Raw genomic sequence first — 16,778 nt, 5'->3', positions numbered from 1 at the left:
GTCAGGGAGGCCCGGGGTTTGAACCGCGGACCTCCCATGTGGTAGGCAGACGCCCTAACCACTGGGCCAAGTCCGCCACCTTCTGTTTCTTATTTTTCTATAGTAATGTAAAAAGCATTACTGTAAGCTACGTTTGTGGCAGTTTCAGAAAGGATTTTTATTTTCCTCCAATGATATTTTCCCACTTTTCCTGTAAGTGCCACATTGACTGCAGTTATTACTGTTCTCTCAAAATCAAGGGTAAATAATCTTAATAGTTCAGTATTTTGTGAGGATGAGGAGAATAAAGAGGAAACAGGGCTGGAGTGAGGGGAAGGTGAAAAAATTATCAAACTCATTCAGAAGCATTTAACAAGCAACACTTGAAGTTAAGTCAGAATTGGCTCAGGGTGCTAAGAAGTAGTGATGTACTGTGATACAGGCGTATATACAAACATAAAACACATGTTCCTTCTCACTTTTTGTCACAAGTGCTTGGTGAAATTTGGGATAGATGAATAATTAATCATTTTGCCTCAGAATATAGCTATCCACAGAGAGTAGTTTTTTGCCTAATTCGATTCTGTTCATATAGCCAAATTGATAAATAAAGGAAAACTTTAGGTAAGACCTTAGTTAAGATATGTTGTTAAGAAAAAATATAAAAGCCTCACTATGATATTACCTGTGTAGTGTTCCTTTATGATTCAGTGAGAACAGTGAAGTAGGTTCTTCTAGTCTTCTGATTAGTGTGGTTGTTGCTTTCCCTTGGCTCTATTTGGGATGAGTTCACGCATAGGAGATCCAAGGAATAGAAGAGCCAAAACAGCAAATCTGTTTAACCCGCAAGAATTAAGGGTGGCAAGAAAGCATGTAAGCACCATTAGCCAGTCATGGTCTAGGAATAAGTTACAGCTTTTCTGTTTTATTTGTGAACCCTCTAAGTCTAATCTCTATTTTTGGTTACTATTGACACCTCCTAACAGTTGAAGAGGTTTTCTGCTTAATTAATACATAAATCTTTTTTGTTTTTAAACATGTAGAATGGGCTCTTTAATTTAGTTAATATTTTTCTTCCCCACCCCACTCTGCTGTTTTTGTTGTCTGTGTCCATTTGCTGTGTGATTTTCTGTATCTGTTTCTCTTTTTTGTCTTCTCCTCTTTCTCCTCTACAATTCACCGGGATTCCATCCTGGGGACCTCTGATGTGGAGAGAGGTTCCCTATCAATTGCACCACCTCAGTTCCTGGTCTCTGCTATGGTTCACCTTTACTCTCCCCTTTGTCTCTCTTCTGTTGCGTCATCATCTGGCCGCGTGACTCACTTGTGCAGGCACTCTGCTCACCACACAGACACTTGGCTCGCCACGCAGGCACTCACGCAGGCACTCGGCTCATCGTGCAGGCACTCGGCTTGCCATGAGGGCATGCTTTCTCTTCTTCCTTTTCACCAGGAGGCCCCAGGGATCGAATCCAGGTCGTGCCATATGGTAGGCAGAGGCCCTATCACTTAAACCACATTCACTTCCATATAAATAAATCTTTTTTTTTTTAAGATTTACTTTTTATTTCTTTCTCTCCCCTCCCACCCGCCCCCCCCCCCAGTTGTCTGCCCTCTGTGTCCATTCACTGTGTGTTCTTCTGTGTCCACTTGTATTCTTGCTAGTGGCACCAGGAATCTGTGTCTCTTTTTGGTTGCATCATCTTGCTGCGCCAGCTTTCCGTGTGTGCGGCGCCACTCCTGGACAGGCTGTGCTTTCTTCCTGCGGGACGGCTCTCCTTACGGGGCACACTCCTTGTACATGGGACTCCGCTACGCGGGGGTCACCCCTGCATGGCATGGCACTCCTTGTGCACATCAGCACTGTGCATGGGCCAACTCCTCACACAGGTCAGGAGGCCCTGAGTTTGAACCTTGGACCTCCCATGTGGTAGGTGGACGTGCTATTAGTTAAGCCAAATCCACTTCCCTATAAATAATTCTTAAATTAGGTACCTGAAAAAGTGTTATGTAGAACCGTGGAGTTAGCCAAATCAGTGAATTTTAAGTGGATGACTTTGGGAGTACCAGGACTAGATGACGCTTACGTTCTTTTTAGTCCCCAGATTTTACCAGTCTAGTTTGTCATTCATGCTGCCAGACTTTCACCAGGGAATAATGCCAATCCCAAAGGCCTGGATTAATTGATGAATCTAGTTCTAGAACCTGTAATCTGTTCCTTGAGCTTTAGGCATATTTGGAAACTTAAGGTATATATGGTTTAAACCCTTATAGGCCTTGAATGTAAACTGTATCTCACTTTAAAAACTGAAACATTACTCTGCTAAATCTTTGTTTTGCTCCTCACCAATCTTTGGATTAAGAAATGAACCACAATTATATATAACCACCATACAATGTTAAAGCTAAAAGCAACTTTATAAATCATCTAGTCTAATTTCGTTGTAAATGCTACTACCTTGGTGAGGAGAAAAGTTTAAAATTGCTAATGATAAAATCTGCTCTATCCACTTTCTACACTCATGAAGGGAGTTAACAACTTTACTGATTTTTGCCAGCAGACAGTAGAAGGACATATTTGTTAACAGCAATATATCTTGAAGCATAAGCACAGAATCTGGATCAAGACATTTTACTTAGAAGCATTTGGCAGGAGATAATTATCTTACTGCAATTGATTTGATCAGGGAATATATAACATTTTGCTCATGCCCAGGAATTGGCCAAGAAATCATTTGTAAAAAACTTCATTTCAACTAATAAAGGACACCTGGTGTTAATTTTAGAGTGGCTGCAGCCTCATGCAGCCTATATGGAAATGACCTATAAGATAACGAAAGGTTTAATGACTTTGTTCACAAAAAGAGGACAAATTTTCTTAAATGGATTTCACAAAACTGCCCCCCTGCAGTCTTTATGCTAGTGTTTTAAAAATAGTTTTCTTTTATATCTACTTTCATTGCATTGATTTCATATGGTGCCCTGAGCTGATTACTAATTTTAGTTTTATGTGCATAAGTAAAATATTTACGGTAGCAGTTAAAATCCTGATGGCTTTTTAAAAGTTATTTAAAAACGGAATTATTTCAAAAATTCTGAATTGTGCTTTGGCTTTTTATTATGAGTTGTTAGTATATGTACTGGGATTTTAAATTTTTTATTTTATTTTCTTAATCTCTGAAACATTTATTTTCTGAATGAATTTCTTTGCTCAGGTCTTTGTAGAAGTTTATGTCCAGTGATACTTCTCTAATCATTTAAGCTCTGTCATTTGTTAGCATTTTCTTCCAGAGTGGCCGTGGTTCGGAATTAGAATTGTCAGATTCTGAGAAATGGGAATTTCTCATATAGATATTGTTTATATGACAGTAATAATTCTGTCCCTCTTCTCTATTGTAGTTGTATCTGCAACAGTTCTTGGTTATCCTATGTATTAAAAAATGTAACTTTGGCCTGGTTTATTCATAAATAATGTAGTTTGTATAAAATGATTTTGTGAGATTAAAACTCCTTGTCTTTATCTCCTGGGATTAAAGTAATTATTCTTTTAAAAATCTACCATGTTTTCCATTTTTGAAACCAAGAAATGTTAAATGTACTTTCATTTGTTGATTTTAGATGAACATGATTCTATCTTTCTTTTATTCTCAAAGAATAGTATTGTCATTGTGTTTGCATTTCAGTATGGGGTTCTTCTGGTTCCCACTCCTTACCCTGTCTTTCTTTCCACCTTTCAACTTGCCGCAAACTCTTACAGTTAAGCTTCTTCTCACAGTTGTTTGCTTGATGGATTAAAAAAGTTTTTTTCTTTTTTTGAGAATTTTTATTGTGGTAACATATACATCCCAGTATATGATATATATATGCATTTTATCTCTTTCATGGGTGCAATTCAGTGGAATTAATTAAATTTACAATATTGTGACACTATCCATTACCAAAACGTTTTCATCACCCCAGGCAGAAACCCTGTACCTTTAAAGCAATAATGTACTCCCCTCCATTGACAGCCCCCACAGAACCTGTAACTACTTTCTGTTTCTATAAATTTGCATGTTTCAGATATTGCATGTAAGTGGACTCATTCAGTGCTTGTCTATTTTTTTTTTTTTTTTTTTTTTTTTTTTTTTTTTTTTTTTTTTTTTTTTTTTTTGAGTAGGCAAGTAATTTATTCAGGTAGGGAGGGATGAGAAATGGGAGAAAATAACTTATCAGGGGACCTGTGTAGAGAGGAAGGGGGTGAGAAGTCATAAAGCAGACTGATTTCAAACTACAATTCCCATGATAGATTATAAATACCCAAGTTTTACTTGCATGGCCACATGGCAGAGGGAAAATGGTGAAAATGTTGTACAGAGGGCATGACAGAGGGCCACAGTTGAGAGCATATTCAGGCCTCACATCTGCTTTTTGAGCTGTTCATTATTCCACCCCTTTTCTTTTTTTTTTTTTAATTTTTTTATTTTTTATTGACTTTGTAATAATATTACATTAAAAATATATATGTGAGGTCCCATTCAACCCCACCCCCCCACCCCCCCCTCTCCCCCCCCCCCCAACAACACTCGTTCCCATCATCATGACACATCCATTGGATTTGGTAAGTACATCTTTGGGCACCTCTGCACCTCATATACATTGGTTCACATCATGGCCCATACTCTCCTCTATTCCATCATGTAGGCCCTGTGAGGATTTACAATGTCCGGTGATTACCTCTGAAGCACCATCCAGGGCAGCTCCATGTCCCGAAGACGCCTCCACCTCTCATCTCTTCCTGCCTTTCCCCATACCCTTTGTCCATTATGTCCACTTTTCCCAATCCAATGCCACCTCTTCTATGTGGACACTGGATTGGTTGTGTCCATTAGTGCTTGTCTATTTATGCCTAGCTTATTTCACTCTACACGATCTCTTCATGGCCCATCCATGTTGTCGCATATATCAGCACTTCATTCCTTTTTACTTCTCAGTAAAATTTCATTATGTGGATATACCACATTTTGTTTATCCATTCATTTGCTGATGGATTCTTGGGTTGCTTCCACCTTTAGGCTATTGTGAATAATGCTGCTATCAACACTAGTGTACAAATATTTGTTCAAGTGAAAAACAGTTTTTAATATGAAACAAGTCATGATCAAAAATGAAGTAGGCATGTAATGTAATCTACCACTGGTCTTTGGGGACCTATTCCTGGGGACATTAAAAAAGAAAAAACTCTGTCAGGCGCTGTGCTGGTATTTTCATATATGTGTTTTGAGAATTGGTGGTCAGAAATAGTTGTTTTCCTGGGTTCGAAGGACCTTTTAATTGTTTCTTTTGTAAGATTGTTTTGTCCATCGGATTTTTTTTTCTTTGAAATAAACTACTTAATGAGGATATATTCTTAATAGTGTATTTTGATTTTTTTTAAAAAGCGCGCTATGTGTGTTTTATAAAATACAGAATTAATTCACAGCATGTGGATAGGTATAATGACTCCAAAATGTTCATTATAAGCCAGTTTTATCAGATTATACCACTGAGGGAAAGCTCAAGAAGAAGATCAAGACAGCGCATGTTTCCTGCACACTGTCCCACATCATATTGAAGTTCTTTGAGAAGTGTTCATGGCCAATGTGCTACATCCTAGTGAAAGAAGAACTGTGCAGAGAGTGTTTGCGCCGAGTGGTTATTTTTAGTAGCAATCTAGAAATTGTATTTTCGATTTAGAATATACCTTTTTATTTATTGTGGTTATTTCAAAAAGTAAATAATTTTAGACATATACGAGTGCATTTGTACAGTGCATGTGTGTGTGTGTGTGAGCGAGAGAGAGGGGAGAGGGAGAGAGAGACTCTGAATCTGAGACTGACAGAGAGCATGAGAAGGGGGAAAAAGACATCCTCTTAATAGCAGGAGTGGGTAGTGGCTTACTCACTCTATTATCATAAAGCTCTGCTAATGTAGCTTCAGGGTCATGTGACTGCAGAAAAGGCTATTATCTCAATGAAAAGGAAACTGCTTTTTAGAACAAGCAATAGAATAGAAGCAGGGGGAATTTTCGAGTGTTCCACCATGCTGGATTGTCAAAGGGGGATCTGTCTGATCAGCAGCTAAAACAGGATTTGTGTGGCTAGTTTGTCAGCTATCGTCAGAAACAAATGATGGAGGAGATAAGCAGCCCGGTGCTCAGCATGTGCTTAGGTTTACATCAAGACTTACTGTTGATTTGGTTTAATAGAGTAGATTTATCTTTGAGGCAATAAATTTATTGCTAATAGTGGGTGGGTTTTTTTCGTTTTGAGGAGTGATATATTTTTATTTATATCAGTGACTGAAAATAAAGAGAAACTGCCCAGATCTGATATGAACTGCGGAGGCTGTGGACAATTACAAGGTGAGTTTCAGAAGTGCTCTGACTTAATATTTGGTGATGTTCATGGAATTCTGTGTGCTTGAGGATTGGATGTGCCTGTTGAAGGGAGAACTGAGCATGACAACAGGCAGTGATAAGTGTTCTCAGGAGCAAATAGATACCTCACAACTCAAATTGGTTTCTCGTATCTTTTGTATTTATTTAGTGATGAAAGGTTTACCTCCAATTTCTTTATATGTGGCAAATTCAGTTTCATGCTTATTTTAGGAAATATTTTGGAAAACATTTTCTAAAATTAAGATTAACAATCTGGTGCAAATCTCAGTCATTAAGGAATGAATATAAATATAAGGTTTATATTTGTATTTTTTTATTTCTTTCAGTATCCTTTTGTACAGGCTTAAAATGGACTTTACAGTGACATTTGAAGTTATTTAATATTTGATCAGGTGGTAATAAATAAAGGTTTCTTTTTGGGGGTCCTTGAATGAATGATTTTTTTACTGTTAGTACCTAACTTTCTCAGATTTTATTATAACCTCATGCTACTCTGTGCAGAAAGCTAAATGACATTCAGTTAATCTTCAGACTATCTTGTCTACTTTTGCTCATTCTAATGCTATTAATTCTCTTAGCAGCCTGTCCCTTTCTTTTAACCTTGGAAGATGTAGTATGTAAAAATTTGGGATTGGTGGAAGATAGCCATGAGATTTCTCTGAAAATGATTAACTATTACACAATATGTACCGAAGAATGAACTTGATCATTTGTTCTTCATTTAACTTCCAGAACAAATATTCTCAATTTAAAAAAAAAAAAGAGTTGGCGAGTGTGCATGAGTGTGTTTGTTTCCAGTCTTATGACTTGGGAAGTGAACCAAATTGAAAATGTTTTCCTTTTGAAATTGAAGTGGGGGAGGTAGGAAATCTATCAGATTTTCTACCTGATATATTTATGCAATATATAGACAGGTGGTAGAGAATTATTTTATTGCCATCTTTTCCAGTAAGATATGGTCAAAGCAGCTCAAACATAATGTTTAATTGTACTAAGTACAGAAGACTCTCCTTCTGTGAACCAAATCTTAGCATAATAGAATTTAATAAATTATTACTCTTGCTAATTAATGGGATTTTCCTTTAAAAGAAAAAAACCCCAAAAACACAAAACATAGCACCTTACTTACCAAATGCAATGGATGTGTCATGATGATGGGAATGAGTGTTGCAGGGGGGGGAGTGGTGGGGTTGAATGGGACCTCATATATATATTTTTTAATGTAATATTTTTACAAAATCAATTAAAAAAAAAAAAACATAGCACCTTAGTCTATTTTCAGAAAAAGACAGGTTAGTTCAAATAATCAGTTAAGTAACTATGGCTTTTATTATTCTGTATTTTTTCTTGAATGATTTTTCTATATTCTTGTATGTAGTCTAAGTAATAATACAGAGTTACATACTGGTTTCAGCCCTAAAACATCATATATTAAATTTTCTGAATAATAAAAAATTTAAAGGCTGATTGTTTGGGTTTTTTTTTATTTTCCTTTTGTTGCTTTTGCTTTTCAATTTTATTTTCTTACCTTATGTAAAACCTTTGAATGATTCCAGGATTTTAAAATAATTCATGATGTTTTTATTGAGCACCTACTGTGTCTAGACACTGTGAAACCCTATTGGAAAACAGAGGCCAAAAGGTATTTAATCCAACAAGAGAACTTAAAACTGATATTGGAACCCAGCCTCAAAAGTATAATTAAATATTTCTTATGGGACTTTTAAATGTATAAAAGGAATTTTGCATAAAACTTACTTGGGTATTCATGAGGTACTGATGACTTTGTGGATGACTTTTTACACAGTCAGCTTTGGGTGGTAGTTTTAATTGTCTATGTCTGTGCCAGTTCATGTTAACTTTGTATCATGACTGAAATAAGTTTATTTACAGCCTCCTAAAACTAGCAGAGTTTTGGTTTTTGATAGCGGTGTTTTCATCCTAGCACATCAAGTGTCCATCCTTTACAATTTTTAGGTACTATACATGGTTACTATATTCTATTACCTAAAAATGTCTACGTTTGGAGGTTGAGGAGTGAGGAAAACCCCCAATCTTATTACTAAAGTTAAAAGAAAGTTTTGAGGTCAGGTCAGTGTCTAAACAAGCCAGATGACTAGCTTGCAAATCCTGCTTCACTTCAGAATTCCAACCACATTAATTAACCCCAGATATTATAATCCGGTCTGATCTTGTTAGACTAAGGGGGTTTGCTTCTTGGAGTGATTTTTAATTTGTAGGAATGATAGGGTATGGAAAGATGGAATTGAAATTGATATTAGTTTTCATTGTTGTAAACCTTTAGTGAAATGTGTTTATAGAACCTTTTTTTTTTTTTTTTTTTTTTTTTTGAGAAAGTAACGGTTTGGGAGGGTTTAGCCAGGATTAAACACAGTTAGATACAGTTTAATTCTGTGGAAACCAAGAGGATATAAAAATTCATGAAATTCAGTGAAAGAGTTTGTATAGCAGCCAGGAAAGTTTTTCAGGGTACCTCTTACAGGATTTACTCTAAAAATTATCACTCTGAAATGCTGAGAAAGGTGTAAAATAAATTGGCTTACCAATTACTCATGAATGCTGTAGTCCTTAACATTAAGAGGTAAGAGTTGGCATTTGATGCTATGAAAACTATTTGCAGCTGTGATTCTCTTTTATGAAGTATAACATATACATACCTTTATTTTAATTCTGAAGAAAACATAATTATCAATTTTTAGATTTTTTAAAAAAAGATTTATTTATTTTTATTTATCTCTACCTCTCCCAACCCCCCATTGTTTGCTCTCTTTGTCCATTCACTACGTGTTCTTCTGTGTCCGCTTGCGTTTTTGTCAACAGCACGGGGAATCTGTGTCTCTTTTTGTTGCATCATCTCACTGCGTTAGCTCTCCGTGTGTGGCGCTAGTCCTGGGCAGACTGCACTTTTTTCACGCAGGGCGGCTCTCCTTGAGGGGCGCACTCCTTGCATGTGGGGCTCCCCTATTCAGGGAACACCCCTGTGTGGCACGGCACTCCTTGTGCGCATCAGCACTGTGCATGGGCCAGCTCACCACATCGGTCAGGAGGCCCTGGCTTTGAACCCTGGACTTCCCATGTGGTAAGCGGATGCTCTATCAGTTGAACCAAATCTGCTTCCCAATTTTTAGATTTTATTAATGATTTTTGAGAACAGCCAAATACTGTAATCTTGACTTTGGGGGATCATTTATTTCTTCTTAAAAAGATTAGTCAAGTAGAAGAAATTTGTTGAGGTAGAACTAGATGTTTGCTTTCCTAATTTTAGATGGCAAATCAAATTGTATTAAATTAATTGGCTAGAATAAGAGTTATGAAAGATCACATGAGCCTTAAATTTAAATTATATATTTTGCTTAGTTTCTGTAAATCTTTAGGCTTTAATCTAAATTAATGATAAATATGTTGACACTTCATCAATAACATACTCTAAGAACTTTATTTTTAATTGGATAGTAACTGACCTTTCCATATTATGCTTTTCTGTTTTAGAATATTAAATGTAAAAATGTCTATTTTTATATGTCATTTTTACATATCCATATTAAAGATAATATTTTGTGGGCTTTGACTTTAGTTTTCCCCTCTCTTTGGTGAGGAAAATGATATCAGCACAACAATTTACAGGGGTGCTAACTATTGTTAACCGTAAACTTAACCTTTATATAGTACTTACTATGTGCCAGGCACTGTTCTGAGGACCTCTCACATATGTTAATCCTTTTAGTTGTCACAACAACATTGGTTGTGCTATCATATTCCTATTTTACAGTTAAAGAATCTGTGACACAGAGTAATTTGTCCTTGGTCATAACTGATCAGTAGTGTAGTGGGATCCCAACCCAGGCAGTCTGGCTCTAGGTATATATATATACAAGGTTCAAATGGTGCTGTTATTGGAGTGGTTGATTTTTTCTAGAATGAGGATAGGATGAATATAGGGTATTCTCACAGTTGAGATTAAAAGGATTTTGTTCTTTAATATTCGTACTTTTAATAAACTTTTATTTCCATTCCATTCTAGCTATGTTAAGACTAAAGCATCATTTAAATGGTGTTTTGCTTGCATTTAAAAGGAACATAAATCCCTGAAAATTAACTCACAGTACAGAAACCCTGCTCGCTCTATAAGAAAGAGATAGGAGGTGAGTACTAATATGGGAAGCAGAGACTGGTATGAGAGATGAACTGTGAATTGCCATGAAATTAGTTTTTTCTATTGGGGGGGGTCTTGTAGTTATGGGATCTAAGAAGGTATGTTGCACATTTTCTTACTTAACTCCTTCTCCTTTTTTAGCAAATGGAGACCACACTGATTCCAAGGTCCTTTACTCACTGCATTGCTATGAAGTTGCTTTTAGGTATAAAAACCACAGAGAATCCAAATTAATGTTTTCAGCTATTGAGCACACCCTGTAGAAAGCATTGACTTAATTTCCTGTAAATCATTTTACATCCATGCAAAGTTCCCTAGAAGGAGTTCCTGTCCACATAGTATTTTAGATAGGCATCCCTGATACTTCATCAAAATTTAATGGTTAACAGTATAGTTTTTCTGAGGTGATATCACTCTGATGAGTACTCATATGAGAAAAAGGCTTTACCCAATAAATCGTTGACATTGGATCCTTGGAAATGAGTGGGAAAGTAAAGTATGGATATAAGTTTATCATTTGCCACCCCCTTTTCTGATGTAGCCCTCTACAAGTTGGTTTATTTCTAAAAAGGTATAATTTTATACCTTCTTTCATCTATTTAGTAACTATTTATTATAAAATTTTATTTCTTAGTAATGGAGAAGAATAACTGTCTCAGTGAATGGGTGCAGGATTGATCACTTAGTAGAGACATCGAAGGTTAAGCTAATTCTTAAAACAATGGTAGGATAATCACCAGGCAGAGAAGCTACTAGTATCAAGTGACTTTTGAACATTTGAAATGTGGCTAGTCTGAATTGAGTTGTGCTGCAAGTGCAAAATACACCTAGATTTTGAAGACATGGTATGGAAAGAAAACATTAAAATATCTTGTTAATTTTTAGAAAATATTGATTGCATGATGAAATGACATTTTTAATATAATGAATTAAGATGTATTGCTAAAATTAATTTCACCTGTTTTTTTGGACTTTTTTTTTTAATGAGGCTTTTAGACAATTAGTGGCTCAAATTATATTTCCCTTGTATAGCACTACTCTGAGCAATGTACAGCATGTGTAAAGGAAGATGGCATTGAGTAGTAGTATTTCTTGTATATGATACTTTTGTGCCAGGCACTCTACAAGACACCAGACAGTACGGAAGGGGCAACAGTGTCTCATGATATTTATGGTATCTTCTGTATAAGGAGCTGGGAAAAAAGCTGCCTCCTAACAGCAGATTATGGGTCATTAGGAAGATTGTGGGTGTGAATTATTCAGTCCTCAAGACAGTGTGATAAAATCTCTTTCTATATGACATTTACCAAGAAGATCTATTGGACTCTGGGTTTTGTGTGTCCTAACATCTAAAATTAGAGAAATGATTTAAGTTCTCTGATGTTCTACTTTACTAAGTTTCTTGAGTTCAGTCTTTCATTTAGATCTGTAAGAGAAATAGGCAATTATTATGAGGCATAAAAGCAAATGTTTCCCAGGAGTAGAGGCTCTGGACTGCAGGTATTGTGATGATCAGAGGCACAGTTAGGCTCGTGGAAAATGTGGAAGACCTGGTATAGTCCTGAATGTCTGAACTAAATAAGTTTAGTATAGTTTTGTGGTTCAATTAATGCATTGTATTCTGAATTGGTTATAGTTGGTACCTGGAGGTGGTAGGACTGGATAGTGGTCTGAGAACTATAAATGAACAGAAACACAAATAAGCATATCATAGTGACTTAAGTATTAGAAAGGAAATTCAGGGAAAGCGAAAGTTCGCACTTCCTTGGAGTTGCTGAGAGAAGGGAAGAAAAAATCTAATTTGTTCATATAATAGCATTGTAAGATCATCAACTTTTGGTTCCTGTATGGGAGTTTCACTTCATCATTGGAAAGTCAGCAACATGTGGTAATGCTGACCATATCTGGCAATTTTCTCTAAACTGTCCTTCCCTCTCATGATATTACAACTGAAGTTCTCCAGGGACATATACTGCACAAACTTCAAGGATGACATTTTTTCTAATAACGTTTCACTTAGACCAATCTTGTGCTGTTGTAGAGAATGCTCATGTTATGCTTTGAGGTCTTTATTTAATGACTTTTATTAGGAAACATGGAATTGTGGGAAAAGCATGGGATTTATTTACAGAGCTTGGTTTAAGCCTAGTTCCATTACTTAGGAGCTTTCAGATCTTGGTTAAGCTGGTTAACTCCTGAGTATGTTTTTTCCCCCCTCTTTAAAATAGGAGACATTCTCTGCTTCATAGAACTGAAACATTAGTAAAATAATACGGCACTTAATACAGTGTCCAACAGTTAATTCTAATAATGACTGAACACCCTATATATTATTTTTTCTTTTTCAAACTGTACACTTTTTGACAGTGTGGCTTCTTGTTACCTTCAGCTCTTAAGTTTACTTTGTGTATTTTCTCACCCATGTATGTTTCATCTTCCCAAGTGGCTTAAAATATACATGCACATACGTACATATATATCCCCACTTATTTAAATAAGTCCTTAGTATCTGTTCACTTTGAATTGCCCACATACCTCTTAGTATTAGTCTTTGGAGCAACAATGTAATTCATGTTTGTTTGGCCCTTAAGGAATTTGAGAAGAGTTTTGCATGTTCCTTCAAATTCAGATGTTCCTGGTTTAGAGACTTTGGGCTGGTTCAGCAACTCTTTTGAAATGTATGTAAAGTATCACGAGTATTTTCCCCCCAGGAAAGTGACTATAACTTTTGTCAGTTTCTCAAAAAATTCTGAGACACTGCCTCCCTCTCTAAGCGTTAGAGTCACAGGAGTGATGTCTTTTCTAGCCAGATTTCTTTATTCCCTCTCCAGACTAGATAGCCTCATCACTCTCATTTGTTAAAACCTTGATCGCAGACTGTTCATTTTGAGTATGCTCAAGTTTGCAAAGATACCTTTGAATAGCATCAGGATGCTATTCAGCCCTTTTGAAACTAACTACCTTGGGTATAAAACTTTGTACTGCAGATTTTTTTTTTTTTTTTTTAAGATTTATTTATTTAATCCCCCCCCCCCCCTCGGTTGTCTGTTCCGTGTCTATTTGCTGCGTCTTGTTTCTTTGTCCGCTTCTGTTGTCGTCAGCGGCACCATTCCTGGGCAGGCTGCACTTTCTTTCCCGCTGGGCGGCTCTGGCTCTCCGTACGGGACGCACTCCTTGCGCGTGGGGCTCCCCTACACGGGGGACACCCCTGCATGGCATGGCACTCCTTGCGCGTATCAGCACTGTGCATGGGCCAGCTCCACAAGGGTCAAGGAGGCCTGGGGTTTGAACCGTGGACCTCCCATGTGGTAGACGGACACCCTAACCACTGGGCCAAGTCCGTTTCCCTCTACTGCAGATTTTTAATTGTGCTTTCTTCCTTGCAATCTAGGAGTACATTTGTTATATCATCTTATTTTATTTTTAGCATTAAGTCATTTACTTGATTCATATTAACCTAAAATCCCATTTTATTTTCACCTAAATGACCATCATCTTGATTTTCCCAATCTAGAACTTTATACAGTTTATACATTTTTTTTTCTGTTTCATTGTCCTTGTAATAGTTATTGTGATGGTTATGAAGACTGTGTAGTCACAAGCTAAAACTTTGCTAAATTTTAAAAGATAAAAAATACAAATTTTGAAATATCATAGGTGAAATTACTGGAAGAAATACGTGCTTATGGAGATGAGATATACAAGTAACAAGAAAGTTGAGGACCCATGTGCTAAAGGGATGTCTTGGAGAGTAACATCATATCAGGCTAAGAGGAAGTGTATTGAAAGTAGAGAGTGCAGTCTCTGAAGTTAGACTGGATTCAAGCCTTGCATCTATCACCTGTTGGCCATGTGCCACCTTGGTCATGATATTTGACTTTTCTGTGCCTTGGGGAACTACAGTTATTTCACAGAGCTGTTGAAAGGATTAAATAAGGTACTACAGATATAATAATATAGCATAGTAAATGTTCGATGATGTTACCTATTTTGGTGTAATAGCCCTTGAACACTATGGAAATTTGTAAAGCAACTCAATTTATTCACTGTACATTGATTAAATACTTGCATGCCAGGGATTTTGATAAGAGCCTAGGGGAAAAAAAGATGAAAAAATATTTAGTTTCTGCACGTTAAGGATCTTAAATTTTAATAAGGAAACAAAATAAGATAATTATGGTATGCATTTTTAATGATAGAATTATATATAGGTTTTGGAAGACAGAGGAGAATTGCTTGATCCTGGGGGGAGTGTCATCTGAGCTAGGTCTTCAAAGACATGTTGGAATTAGTTGGTGAAAGGGGAAGATATGTGCTTTTTTCCATAGCCATACAATGAAAAATAAATGAGGTCAGAAATAGTATGTAGTAGGTGAGGAACCGAGTGCAGTTTGCATTACCTGAGTAAGCAAAAAAGAACAGGAAATGAGGCAGCAGAGATGGCAAGGGCTAGAATATAAGGCACCTTATATGACACTTGAGAGAGCATACACTTCCTCTTGGAGCAAATAGGGGCCACTAAAGAATTTTAAGCAGGGAAATTATCCGGAGGTAGAGAGACCTGTGGTGGTATAATCTAGGTGAGAGATTGTGAAGAGCAGTCATCATTAGCATAGTGAAGAGAGAGAAACTTGAGAATAGTCTCCTTCTTGATGATTTAAGGAAGAGAATTTAGAGGTTTAAAGATGATGTTCATTGGATGGAAGGTCTTGAAGGTGGTGCTATTTTGGGGAGAGTAGAAGAAATGGATGCATTCAATTTTGTGTATAGATACCCAACAGGCAGCTGGATTTTTAAATTGAAAGTTTTGAGAGGTTAAAGCTAGAAAGAGATATTTGAGGAATCATGAGAATAGGTGATTATCACCAGGGAAAATATAAAGCAGCAGTTCTTATTCCTAGTTGAATAGTAGAATTTCCTGGAGAACGTTTAACAAAAATACACGTGGTCTAATCTTACCACTAAAAACTCTAATTAATGAGTCTGAAGGGGTATCCTGGCTTTTTATTGCATTTTTTAAAAGCTCCCCCCAGATGACTTTTAAAGTGCAGCCATGTTGAGAAACTCTGGTATAGATTAATCTAATCTCTGGTATAGATTAGTCTAATCTTGAGGGTATATGGAGTGGTATTAGTGGGTTAGTGACTTCTTAGGAGAATTGTGTGCAATAATTTGTATGTATGTATTGACATTCTTTTTCACCAATCAGGTTTTCAAAGGCAGTTCATAACCTCTAAAAGTGGAATTTAAGAATTACTGGAGACCCTAATTTAAAAATGCATAAAAGATGTGAATAGACATTTCTGCAAAGAAGATATCCAAATGGTTAAATAAACACATGCGAAGATGCTAAACATCATTAATTGTTAGGGAAATTCACATCAAACCCACAGTGATATACTAATTCACATGTAGTAGGATGGCTATAATCCAAAAAAACAGAAAATAACAAGTGTTGGCAAAAATGTGGAAAAATTGGGATATCTCATTGCTGGTAGGAATGTAAAATGATGCAGCTGCATTGAAAAAGTTTGGCTGACCTCCCAAGAATAAACATAGAGTTATTATATGAGTCATCCAATTCCACGCCTAGGTATCTACACAGAAGAATTGAAACTAAATATCTCCACAAAAACTTGTACACAAAAATTCATAGCAGTATTGTTCATAATAGTCAAAAGTGATAGGAATCCAAATGTCCATCAACTGATAAATGGATAAACAAAATGTAATATATCCATACAGTGGAATATTATTTAACCAGGAAAAGAAATCAAGTATTGATACATGCTTCAACATGGAAGAACCTTGAAAACATTATGCTCAGTGAAAGAAGTCAAACACCAAAGACCACATATTATATATTTCTATTTATATATTTATATGAAATACCTAGAATCGGCAAATCCATAGAAACAGAAAATAGATTAATGGTTGCCTAAGTAGCTGGGTTTTGTAGGGTGGCGGTGGTTTGTAGAATGAGAAGTGAGTGCTTAATGGGTATGGGATTTCCTTTTTTGTGGGATGAAAATGTTTTGGAACTAGATAATGGTGATGGTTGTGCAACTTTAAAAACTACTGAATTGCGTACTTCAAAAAGGAGAATTTTTTGGCATATATATTATACCTCAATAAAGTTATTGAAAAACAAAAGATTACTGAAGAGAGAATTGGGCTGAAATGGAGGAAGAAGATCACATAAAAGAA

At 36.3% G+C, this 16,778-nt stretch overlaps 1 protein-coding gene across 8 annotated transcripts in view; it reads left to right on the top strand.

Moving 5' to 3' along the window:
* NCOA2 (nuclear receptor coactivator 2) overlaps positions 1-16,778 on the top strand; it is a 314,552-nt gene that overhangs the window by 168,203 nt on the left and 129,571 nt on the right. The window contains exon 2 of one of the 8 annotated variants that reach the window (XM_058275632.2): positions 6,296-6,361. The exons of 6 other annotated variants lie outside the window; for them this stretch is intronic. The gene's annotated coding sequence lies outside the window, so the exon portion shown is untranslated. Of the gene's footprint in view, positions 1-6,295; positions 6,362-10,470; positions 10,561-16,778 lie in introns of those variants that run through there. One more of the 8 variants, XM_058275635.2, reaches the window with a different exon arrangement.

The sequence above is a fragment of the Dasypus novemcinctus genome, chromosome 14, assembly GCF_030445035.2.
Source record: "Dasypus novemcinctus isolate mDasNov1 chromosome 14, mDasNov1.1.hap2, whole genome shotgun sequence".
Classification (NCBI taxonomy): Eukaryota; Metazoa; Chordata; class Mammalia; order Cingulata; family Dasypodidae; genus Dasypus; species Dasypus novemcinctus.
This window is presented reverse-complemented; position numbering and strand designations above follow the sequence as displayed.